The sequence below is a fragment of the Chaetodon auriga genome, chromosome 2 (genome assembly GCF_051107435.1).
Source record: "Chaetodon auriga isolate fChaAug3 chromosome 2, fChaAug3.hap1, whole genome shotgun sequence".
Taxonomy (NCBI): Eukaryota; Metazoa; Chordata; class Actinopteri; order Chaetodontiformes; family Chaetodontidae; genus Chaetodon; species Chaetodon auriga.
This window is the reverse complement of record NC_135075.1, coordinates 8,834,471-8,847,234: the sequence shown is the minus strand read 5'-3', so window position 1 is coordinate 8,847,234 and position 12,764 is coordinate 8,834,471. Positions and strand designations below refer to the sequence as shown.

Sequence of the window (12,764 nt, the reverse complement as noted above, 5' to 3'; positions counted from 1 at the left end):
AGGATTTCTGGCTAAAGCTTTCACCTTCATTTTAAGATGATCATGTCAATATTTTTTCATTGATGGAATATTAATTTGCAGCTCTTTTTACAATACTTTTTTTTTTAAGTTGAATTTGCAAAAAAAAATCACTGGTTCCAGCTTCTCAAACATGAGTATTTGGAGTGAGTGAACTGAATATGTTTGACATGGGGCCTCAGTTTTTGCTATTTACTGACATTGATAGACCCAATCAAGTTGATTAATATAGAAAATAATTGTTATAATAATTGCAGCCCTACTAAGCTATAATGATGAGCTCAGGTTTTTTTTTTCATGAATGTAAAATAGATGATTTTTTTGTGTGTGAATGTAGTAGTATAAAGTTTCTCATGGTTGAAGCTATTAGCACAGTATGGAAAGTCTTATTTTCAGATTAACCTGATTTTTATGAGCTTGTCATTATAGTATGATTTCATCAATATATGAATATGAAATAATTTGCACCTCTATTTGCCACCGTTTCATCTTAAACTGTATAGTGATAAGAATATAATAATAATAGTAAAAACAATAATAATACACACGTACAGTTAACTGGACACCTGAAATCAATTAAACATTTGACATCTGTTGGTGTGCAGCATGCTGCCCTCTCCCTGAATGTTGCACCGTCAGCAGCTTTGTGTTCGTGACTCTCCTTTGTTTTTTAATATCTTTGGCGTACTGTAGTCTTTCTGTCCCTCTCCTCACCTCTGTCTGCCCCGCGAGCCCTGATTGGCTGAACACTTTCTGCACTATCGTCTGGCGGCTTGCCAGCCATGCTGCCAGTGGCTGCCGTGCCCCCTGATCAGAAGAGAATGTGACATTTGTGCAGAGGTAATGGAATCTGCGTGCAATTAAATCTCTGACTGTGAAGAGGAGTCTGTCTCCTCCGTGCTCCCCCCATCTCCTGCCATTGCCAGCAGCAGGGGGGGTCAGGCGCGATGATGAAACCTTCCCAGCAGGCCCCTCGTCTCACTCTCTTTCCCAATCTCCATGTCAGGTTGTGTTTTTTTTTTAACTTTGTCGCACTAGCCCTGCCCCTATCTGGCAATTAATTACAGAAAACATCCATTATAGAATCTCTCTAAATATTGTATAAGAATTAATATTCAGTTACAAAAATTACATTAGAGGGCTGCAGCATGACCAGTGCTTTGATGAATTCTGCTGCAGGTGACAGTTGTTATTTTGTGGTCACTGTTGTCGGGTGGTTAAGCATGTTTCGTTATTTATTTATTTTTATTTTTTTTTTGCGGGGGGAGTCGTGGAGTCAGAGAGGACAAAAATGGAGGCAGAGGGCAGATTCATGCATGGATGAGGAGAGGGTCATATCTCTCTACTCCTCTTTCTCTGCTGCCCTGCCACGACACTTAACGCCTCATTTGTGGGCTTTGTGGCCAATGGCTTGAGTCTATGATCTGTTGCCATAAAAGGCAGCCTTATCCTCTCTGCTGATGGGGCACTTGCTTGTGGGTTAATACTAGACCCCCTCTGTAGGTGGACTCATATCTAATGGATATGTGTATCCCCATCAGGATAGCTCATAAACATAAAAATCTCTGCTGCCATTGTACTCGGTGGAGCTGGTTTGGGAAGGACAGAGCCACGCCATGCGAGCATTTCCCTTGAACTTGTGTAGGAGTGGTTCCTATCGGTGTTCCTTGTCCACACTGGGTGGACGGACATGCAGGATATCCAGGTCAAGGCTTGGCTAAATCCTCCCTGTGTCGTTCACACCCTTCGTGGGTTTGTCTAAATGGCACAATCTTATTTCACACTCGTCCGCAGACCAGACACTGGACACACAGCTCAGTATGAATATTGAATTGGGAATGCGTGTTCCAGTTCATTTAAACAATGGCAGATTACTTTTTATTTTTCACATGCTGCTGCTGCTGAATGTCTGAACCCAGCTTTAATGTGACTGCTTTTCTCTCATGTTCAAGCCTTTTTTTTTCACATTCAGCTTTCCTGGTAATGTATTTTGTCACGATGAATTATTAATGTCCGCGTTGGTTGAAGGCACTGTTGTCTCAGAAAATAAGAGGGTCACTCTGTTTCTTCTTCTTTCTTCACCCAAGGGTTAATTTGAACCAACAATCAAATGAACCTCCCTATTTCCTCACTGCACTATGGGTCATAATGAAAACTGCTGGGTCTTAACTTTATTCACTAACATCCTGCTGAACAAATACAACACCATTCCTCTTGGCTCTCTCTGTTTTCCTCCGTTGCAGATGGCTCTGCTGCATTGTGTGATACAGAGGAAAAGGGAAAGGAGAGAGAAAGAGGCTTACTCCATTAGTGTCATTCGAATGGTGAATTAGATCAGTCTGACAGATAGATGCGGAAAATTGTTTTAATTGTATAATTATCTGTGGCTAGCCACTTGTGCGGAAAAGTGCTGTGATGTGGGTGAAGGCCGAGGAAGAGCACATTTTGGCCCCTGTGCGCTTATTTTGCCTTTGTACAGGAAATGAACAACAATCGGGGGTCCTGAGGATAAAACATAAACACACCCAAACTCGCAGACACTCCCCCTTGGGCAGGTTGTGACATGCTCAGTGAGATGCCGCTCTTTAAAGTAATGTGTCTGGCCAGTGAGCCCTCTCCTCAGGCAGAGAGGAGGGCGCCTGCAGCCGTCTGATCAAGATGGCACAACTTAACACAAATGTAACAGCCATGCAGAATGGCTCGCTTAACACTGCTGGCGCTCTGAAGAGAGAGAGAGAGACAGAGAGAGAGCAAGAGAGAGAGAGAGAGAGAGAGGCTTTAATACATGAGGAACTCGCTTAATCACATTCAGCTGATTTCTGATAAGATGTAAAATGCAAGACTACGGACAGATGGCACTAAATCTTTGGCTTTATATCTGTCACTTGCTAATTTTGTATTTCTCTGCAAAACATTCCCATGAATGAGTTTGCATGAAGTACCTATCTTAACTGCTAATTTACTTGGAAAATAATAACAGTTATCTTCTCTTCCTGTTTCAAACAGTGAGGAACTGCTTTACTGAAGCAGCTTATGTTTTGTTGTATACAGAATGGATCACTGTGAGACTAATTTCGCTTAGTTTTACACCCTTCATCCTCTATCCTCAGATCATTGTTTCTACGGTTGTGAATAGAAGTGGCCGTGCATTGCATCCTTTGCACGTGGAATGTCATCACTGTTAAAGCAGTAGTGCTTAGAATTAAATATTACTGCTGTTTTAACAAAGGTTTTGTGTACGGATTAAACAGTGTAAGGCTAGCGTTGTCCTCCTCTTAATCCCAGTTGACTAATGCAATTTATCAGTGGAAAAAATGTGCATTTAACTGACAATTTTCAATGTCTTTTCACTCTGTTTGGTGTCCTGTAAATACAAATTATTCAAATTTACATGTGACCAATTTGATGTCAGTGACCGCTCAGTTTTCATGCAGCTCACAAGTGCCCGTACAGAAAGCGTAGATGTGGCTCACAGTCTTGACAGATCAGTTACTGAATGATTTTTCAAGCCTGGTGGGCAAAGCTAAGCCCAGGCCATACACTGATGCGCTGCAGTCAGCAGCTGCATGCAATTTTCAGCTCAACTCATTCAAGTGTAATAAAACAATGCAAAAAGTGCTGGAGGACTGTGGGCCCGGCTTCTCTCACTCTTGAAGGAAAAGTTGAAATTGGAAATGAGACAACGGCATAAACGTTAAGTGAAGCTGCTACCATGTAAAGTCCCTTCACTGAGTGGTTGTTTCTCTTCCTGGTTTGGTCTATAATGAAAAACATTTTGTCATGTAATATGCAGGTCGGTTCGTCATCACGACAAGCAGGCCTTTAATACTTAATCAAATAATAGATATTCACACTAATATTCACACGCTGAAGCCTGTCTGATGAGAGTCTTGCAACACAAAGCAATTCATGGACTCGCAGCTTGTCATGTCTCAGTTGTTGCCTTCGTCATGCTCTGTTGTTCAGTTGCATCTCCTGTGATAATGCACGGGGGATTAGCAGGTAACAAGGCAGCAGCGCTCCTTTGAGGATGTTGCGCGTGGCTTTGAGTGTCTCGCACAATACTACATAAACGGAGGGGGACTACCACCAAATGGTGATTTCCCGGCTACGCAGGGAGCCTCCTCCTGGATAATGTGGTAATGAAAGGTGACAGGAAGGACTCAGGGTCTGGAACGAAGCCGGGGCAGCTGGTCGGAGCAGGAGAATAGGAAGCGGTGTGCACCCGGGCTAAAGTGCAGCGAGAAGCAAATTAAAGCTCATATCTGCCATCTCCCTCGCCTCCCTGCACTTTCCTGTTTGGACTTGAAGGTGATTGGGAGCCAAGGCGGTGACAGTTGACGGAAGCTGCGCGGAGGAGAGAGTATTTATTTACAGTGAGATGCAGCGATGCTTGTTCAGGATGCGGTTTCACGCAGGATGTGCCGTTCCCCCCACCCCCCGCCTCCCCTCCACACACACACCTCCTCCCATCTTTCTCATCTCCACCCTCACACTACAATCCCCAGGTTTGATCAAGAATGGGAAGTGGGTTATCGGGGGGGGGGGTTGGCCTGCTGCAGGGCCAGGCAGGCTGCATTGTGTAAGAGGCTGGGTCTGGATACAGCCAGCAGAGAGCTCACTCAGCATGCCTTCCTGCCTGGCCCAGGAGGAGGTATCAAAGTCAACACAGGTCACTGAGAAAAAGGAGTGTGACGCTTTAAGACTGCATTGTGTCACAAATATTCTCTTGAGGTGTTATAGAAAAGGGAAAATGAGCAAAATGATGCTGGAGAGAAAAGTGTAAGTGTAACAGAGAGTGTGTCTTTTAAGACAGTCCAAAAGAGACTCTGTGTGTGTGTGTGTGTGTGTGTGTGTGTGTGTGTGTGTGTGTGTGTGTGTGTGTGTGTGTGCGCGCCCTGCCAGGAATTCCACCTTGTAAAGCAGGGGTTGGGGGGAGTTGAAGGTTTGTAAATCCCAGTAATTACACTGTACAGTGTGGTTGCAGTACAATTACCTTTGTCGTCACCCTACAATACAGCATTCACATTACGGTAAACTGCGCATTTTAAACATGCAAGTGTGTGCAAAATTACTTCGTACCACCCAAGAATAGATGTGCAGGAAGTTTGAATTTATTAGTAGGATAAGATTGAACATGTAGCAGGCGCAACTTTTCTTGCCATCCCTGGCTTTCATCTGAAGGGATCCTGGGTAGCAAACACGTGGGTGAACTGAAAAGGTGAGCCGTTCAGATCTCTGCTCGCTGGCTGTCATGCCGGCATTAATCCGCCCAAAGTTTCAAAGGCAGGTTTTATGACCTGCCTTACGGCCTCATCTGTGTGGACAGCGGCATCTAAACTCTGGAGAACCTGCCACATAAAACGCACATCTGTTAAAGCCTAAATTGTAAAACAGCCCCCGCGTGTCCAGGCAGCGTTGAGTTAATAATACACTCAGAGTACAACTTATAACACTCCCCGCAAGCAGCAGTAGCACTGATTGTCTTACATTCACTTCTTTTGATCAGCTTTTATATCTTTTTTTGCCCGTTGTAATTTTATGTCTTTTTCAGAGTTTTTGACCTTCAAAGAGTGTATGTTATTATCTTTCTGGCATGCACGATTTCTGCTACAGCTGCACCTTAGATGGTGTCTGTATAGCCAAAAAGAATGTGAAAAGCTAGGATTGTTAAGGTACTGTCAGGGGATAGGATCCTTACTCGTATCCTATTTCATTTTACCGTTCTGTTGATTGAGGCAGCAGCATCCCATCTGAAAGGCACATTTGATAATTAAAGAGTGAACACAGCTTCTTGTAAACACCTGTTTAGAATCTATTTGCAATGTTTCACACTGAACTCTTGTCAGAAAGTGCTTTTTTTTTCTTTTTTTTTTTACAGAAAAGGCAGACCACTTCCTTTCCATTAAACAGCTTCATTTCGCGAGACAGAATGACTGACAAGTAGCGATAAATCCAACAATAATAGAGAATTGCTGCGCCGCTAAACAGGCTAGTAGCATTACCAAATAATGGCAACTATTATGCTCAGTCTCCAGTGTATGAGGTACTATTAACAGATTGGTGAGTGATGCAACTTGAGCAGCAGTTGTCATTACAGGGATACAGTTATTACGCACTTTTGGCAGCTCAGGCTCTTAAAGAGGAAGTGTGGTTTCTCCCGTTAAGGTATTCAATCATTGCTCCTATCTGTAATGTCCTGTATGTTGATCTGTGCCCTCCCTGCTCCGCCTGTCCCCTGAAAGCAGGGACAGATGCTAAGCTTTGGTCTTTGGGGAGGGAGGGACACACACACAAAACAACATAAATCTCAGGGCTGATTTGAGGTTTGTTCAAAGGCAAATAACCTGAGGGAGAACTGCTGTGCGGTTCTGTCATGTACACAGTGTACGTGCTTGCTTGGAATCGCCGTGACATGCAGACATTGTTGGTTTGTGGAGGGTTGTAACAGAACTAAATGTCAGTTTTTTTTTTTATTAAGAAGTGTTGCAGCTACAGTATATATTGTCAATGTTTTATACAGATGTGATTCCTCTGGCTGAACTTTTATTGGGTGTTTTGTGGTGCTGTCAGAATATATGTCCTGTTGTTGAGAGCTGAAGTGAGTGTAGCTCAGTGTAGGTTTTGTGGATGTTGAGGATTATCACTTTATATACAAAATCCAGCATCTATAGATTAAAAAGATGATGATGCAAACTGAGCAAGTCATCAGAGGCAAGGCATTTTAGTTCCTGGTTATTGGTTACTGATTTAGTTGTACATGAAGGTACAGTTGCAGGCTGCAATGTCTGTGAATGGTGAAGTAGAGATCACCTGTGTTATTAATTGATTAGTATGGGTTCACTCTGTTCAGCAGAACATGTCACACATGCTTCTCCTTTATATAAAAGCAAATGTAAGAGCTTCAAAGTGTAGCACCACCTGATGTAATGCTGTTGCTTCATTGTGGACTTTATGTACCTTATGCAGAGATTGATTTTAAATGAATCTATAATATTTGTTTGTATTGTAGTGAAGAGACGTGCCTTCAGTTCTAATGAGTTAAGAATGTAGCTCAGAGCTTATTTCCTTTAATAAGCCAAAGTAACCGTGTTTAAAATCAAGTGAATTAAGCCAAAACTGAGAAGGTCAAATAAATTCCAGGTTGTAACACCTGTTAGTGCTGAAGGCACAGAGCGAACCATCAGAGAATCTCCAGTGATTTTCTTCATCTCTCTGTTGTGACACTGTGTGTGATTGATAATGACGACATGGTCACATCGCGCATGAATCGCACAAGATTTTTTATTTATTGTCATAGCAAAGGCTCTGTTTGAGTGGAAGCTGGGTCTTAGCCTAATTGATGTTTTGGAAGATGAGCTCAATTGGATGAGTCATTAGGCCTATTACCAGAGTTTTATTAAATGCCCCCACCCAAAAGGAGGAAAAAAAAAATCCGTTGTGGGATATTTCCTCCCTAGAATAACAGAAGGTTGGATTGGTAAAAGGCAAATAATATATGTGTGAGATTGATCAGTGAGTAGCGACCCCATTATCTCCTGAGATGTTAATTACACTGTGCTCAGCTTGCATGTCAAAAGGCAGATAATTGAAGAAGGTAAAAGATGTGCCACACTTTATTTATGCTTTCACTTGGAGCTGGTGGAAGAGCTTCTTTCTTCTCTCCTTTTTGGTCTGCGATGTATTTATTGTTGGGTAATATTACATTGTCTGAGTTGATCATTTAGCAAGGATATTATTCACAATCATTACGGTGGCCTGTGTGTGCGTGTGTGCACATGCGTGTGTGGGTTACACACAGGAATCTGTGCTGTCTCTGTATTCACTGTTGCAGCTTCCTAAAATGGTTTACATGACATTACTAAACCTCTTCTTACACTTTTTGGATGCAGCTCATTTCGAGCTCAGCTTTACTTCACATTCAACAACTTTTGAGAATATCTATGAGATGTACGCCTGCAGTCACACTGATATTCTGCCTGTTGCCAAAAAGTGTAGGTCCCTATACACCACAAGCTGACAGAAGCTGTAGCTCTTCAAATTTCATCTGATGTAAACAAAGATTTGAACTGTCATTCACTCCTATTTTCAAATGAAGTGCCTGCTCGCTGTAATCATTAATGTGCTACAGTGACTACAGTACGGCTGCTCGATGATGACAGCAGGAGTGGTGAAGCGTAACACAAATATAAAAAGAAAGGGCATGGAAACTTTTTTTTTTTTTTTGGGAGAGTCTCAGTGCTGCTTTCCAGGGCTGAAGTTACAGCGTCTGCCAGAGTGCTTCTCTGAAATACACACTGAGGTGAGAGGGCGCAAAAAGCACAGAAACCCTTTCAAAGCTTGCTCTTTTTTTAACATTGTTTATGTTTTGAGTGTAGTTCCCCCATCCGAGCAGCTCGGTGTCTGCGAACTTCCTATTGACAGCATGTAAGCCATAGGGGACACGTTGTACTTAAAAAAAAAAAAAAAAAATCTTGTTTGTCGCATGCTTATAGAGATAGCGTCAAAACTCTTGTTTCCTGTGGTTTCCTGTGGAGAACTGTGGTGTCTCTGTGTGCTGCAATTTACAAGTGCACGTGAACGCTGTCTGCACTCCCAAAAGCGAATGTGCACATATGCGCGCGCACACACACACACACACACACACACACGCACGCACGCCCTCCAGAGTCTTCTTCTCTTTTCTGTGTTGTCATCATGACGTGGGGCGGAGCCTCAGGGGAGGGGCCAGACTGTGGTCATCACACCTCAGGCCTGATGGACAGTTGCTGCTCGGATGATTTAGTGCATCACCTGGTGGACACTGCTAAGAATGAGCACAGCATGATGGGAAAACCTCCAGAACACTGGGAAATACAGCCTGGTGACCATATCACTGCAGGATGCTTTAGACAGCAGTATTACTTTTCTGTACTTTTACTTCATTTGCATACAGTATTAGCTGTTTTTTTCCCCTGTCCAAAGATATCTCTGAATCAGCATGACATCATCCCACCAGCTTATGATTATGATAAGAGCCACTGGTTAAAGACGAATGGACAGTGTCAGGAGCTGAGGGCCGTAGTGCAGCTTCACCTTTACTCCATCAGCATCAGAAGTGGACAGCCCCACCCTGACACACATCACCACCACCACCACCACATACACACACACACCTTTACTTTGCTTTGTCAGACCAATATCTAAAAGCCATTAGCATCTTTCCACTTGTTTATTTGCCTTGCCGGCAGACCCGAAGGCTCCATAAGGCAGACAATGAACTTCATTGGATTTAAAGTTTTTATGGTTTTAAGTTTGAAGTGTTTTTCTCATTTTGGCCACTTTTTGTTTGCCGGAGAAAGACCTCTGCTCTCTCAGATGCCAGCGAGCAGTATTTTGCCGTGGCAGTGCAGTCTTATCTGCGCTTGAGGTCTGTACTTTAATGGGCTTTATTGATCTAAACAACATCAGGGGTTGCGGTGATGTTATTAAGGCAGAGATAACTTCTGTGTAATTCCACTCCAACAATATATTAGCCTTTTATTGGTCTAAATAACTTTGCCTTTTAGACAGTAATGCACCAGTAAGTCACAGCAGCTCTTCATGTCGGCAGGATCTTAATAAAGCATTTCCTCTGGACATCCTGCTGCGGAGAGAGTGAAAAACGACAGGTTAAAAGGCATGCTGGGAAGTTTCCATGCCATCACTGTAAATGATCTCTTTTGAATACATAAATAAAGCTAGAAGAGAGCTGTGAACGGGAAGGGGGTGGGCGATTGGTGCAACTTTGCGCAGACATGTGTTCCAGTGCCTTCTCTGTTTCACACATGGAAGTCCTGTGAGGACGAACTCTGCACGTTCCAAAAGAAGATGGACTGGAATATGTGCAACATCGTGTAGGCAGGAGCAGACTGGTGTTGAGCTGTTAGCATGTGGTTGTATTTATTGCTGAAATAAAATCAGCTTAATTAATCATTTGAATTGCTGGTCAGAAGATACAGCTGTCAGAAACACAATACAACACAATAAAAAGATAAAAAAAAAAATGAATGAGGAAGAAAGCAAAGTGGAAGCAAACATGGCTTTATATTTAGCGTGTGTGTGTGTGTGTGTGTGTGTGTGTGCATGAGCATGCTTAGGAACCACCGTCAGGCATGTAAATGATCGATAATGATGATGATAGATATTAAATGAAGCCAGTCATTTAACAGAAACAAACTGTCGAGTATAATGTAAACAATAATAATGATGACAGCAGATAGAAGAATAGATAGAAAATAACATAATGATGGTGCAGCCACAGTCCTGTGACTTACAACCAGAATAAGGGTCGTGACGAGTGATACAGAATCACATTAATCATAGTTTTTGTTTTTGATGTTTATTGTTTATTGGTAGCTTTTTCTGTATTGATTTAATGTACGCGGTGCATTGCGCGTCTGCAAACTTCTTAATGGACAGTTGCAATATTTCTTTCCTTTCAAGGGCAGCATATATCTAATATTTATATGAAATAACGAACCCATTTATCTGGAAGTGTATTTTCAAGCGGTGGGGGGTAGGGCTTTATAATTTGCAGCTATTTAAAGCCTTGGTTTTGGTAATGAATTATTTTGTCATCTCGACTGTGATGAGATTCATCTTTAATAACTGTAACAATTATTTTATTAAAAAGAGAAGCCATGCATTATGGCTATCTCGCCAAGGTCTCAAGCTGGAAGGAATTCTCATTAAGAGCATTATATTACCCCGGTGTGCTTCCAGTTGGATGTCCCGCTGAAATTACATTAGGTGTCAACAATGTTTGTGTTAGAAGTAAGCAGTCATATTTACAGAGGCTAGCTTTTTCATTTGCTGCCTGACACTGGGAGATGTATTAAAAAAGATACTAATGCTCTGTATCTGATTAAGTCACTTGGAGAGAAACTCCTCTAAAGTGTTGACTTTTAATATAAAGCAAGCACTGTTCTGTCATCAGCGCAGACATAAATCTTTATGCGGAGATGAGGAACTTTTGATTGGCCGAGATTATTTTGTGATTTATTTAGTTGGCACGCAGGGCTGTTATCGCCCCTCATTCCCAACATTTAGATCCTTCCTAAAGTCTAAGCATCAGGTTGTTTGTGTCATGATTGATTCGTCAGTGTCTTTTCATCTACATCCTGTGTTTCTTCTGATGGTTAGCGTGGTGTGCAACATTGTGTTTTCTTAATGGTTTCAGGCCCAGGGTTGCCGCTAATGACATGGTTGTAATTGTTTGTCAGTGTGATAATGTGTGATTTCCTATTTCCATGTGAAGTTGGACATTTGATGAAGGAGGGATCTTGTCAGGAAGACAAAGTGCTGTCATTTGTCACCAGCTAAATGAGCTTCTCTCCAGACATCCCCTTGGTTTTCAGTGGCAATATTACATTCACAGATCTTTTTTTAGGAGGGGGGGGGGATATTGCCAGGATTTCCACATGATTCAGTACTTTGTGCGAGAGAGGCGAGATTAAGATAGAACCAACAATGAGCTCAAAGTTTCATGGAGTCACTCAGGTTGTGTTCTGTGCTGACATATAGAAATCTGTTAACTGTATTTCACAGAAAGACAGAAGTGAAATTACAGAGTGTGGTAATCTTTTATTCTTAGTGTGTGCTAGGAGTCATCACTTCCTTAAACTTAACATTTTTAAACTGGGAAACTATTTCATCATCCTCAGAGGAGAGACTGTCAGTTCACGTACACGTCGAGTTAGGAGTTGGAGATTTTATCTCATAGTAAAATCGCTGTCTTTGGCGAAGAGTGGATGATACATTTTGTCCACTTTGTCTCTCCGGTAGAATCATAAACTTATGAGGCACATAATTGCAGCAATTGAAGGACAGGATTGTGAGACTGCTTTCATACTTTCCAATGTCTTTGATGTAGTCGCCCCCTGAACAGGCTGCTTCTGTTTCTGATTAGACTAGTTCCATATTGTGGGGTTGGGGGCAGATCCTTCCTAGTTAACAATCTAATGAGCTAAACAAGCCAAACAAAGGACAAGTGTAGCGAATGGGTCTCCTGGGGGAGCTACTTATTGTCACAATTTCCCCTCTGTCTTCTCTTTCCACTCCATATCGATTCATGTCTTCATCGGTTATGCTCCGTCCTCTGTAGCACACATGGCTGGTGTAATCAGCTAAATGTAGCCTCTGCTTTCTTATTATTACCTGGGTGCTTAACACTGAGATTTTTTTCCTTCAAGGACAAATGGTGTAGGAGAAGGCAGATCCTGTGTGAAGTCCCCCAGCTCTCGCCGAGCGGCAGATCCCTTTTCAGTGCCAGCTGTTCTCTCAGATACACCAGGCCGTGCTGAAATTCTCTTAATATAATTCTGGGGGCTCAAGAGAATTGTGCAAAACAAGCGTGCCAGCCAGGAGAACGTTGAATTTTTCATCAGTGGGCCTCAACTCGCTGAGTTAGTGGGCAGCGCTCTCATTCATGAGCAGATGTTCAGCGCAGTTACACTCTGCAGTTAATGTGAACTTGCTGGCCTCTCTGCCATTGGCTGCAAGGACGTTGGCAGCGACCTGGCATCTGAGAATTACTCCCAGTAAAAGGCGCAGGCCTGGAAAGTGTAGCCTGGGCCTTTTTTAGCCACTTCCCAGCCCAGGAGCTGGATCCTGGACAGGGGAAGGCACTGACAGGCCATCCGTCTTCAGTCAGACAGTGATGAAACACTCGCCACTGTTCGCTCGGGGAATAGCAGTGAGATTCCTGAAGATAACTTACACAATTT

At 42.7% G+C, this 12,764-nt stretch overlaps 1 protein-coding gene across 4 annotated transcripts in view; it reads left to right on the top strand.

The window, feature by feature from the left end:
* The window catches only part of foxp1b (forkhead box P1b), a 145,433-nt gene that overhangs the window by 18,688 nt on the left and 113,981 nt on the right, over positions 1 to 12,764 (top strand). The window lies entirely within an intron of this gene.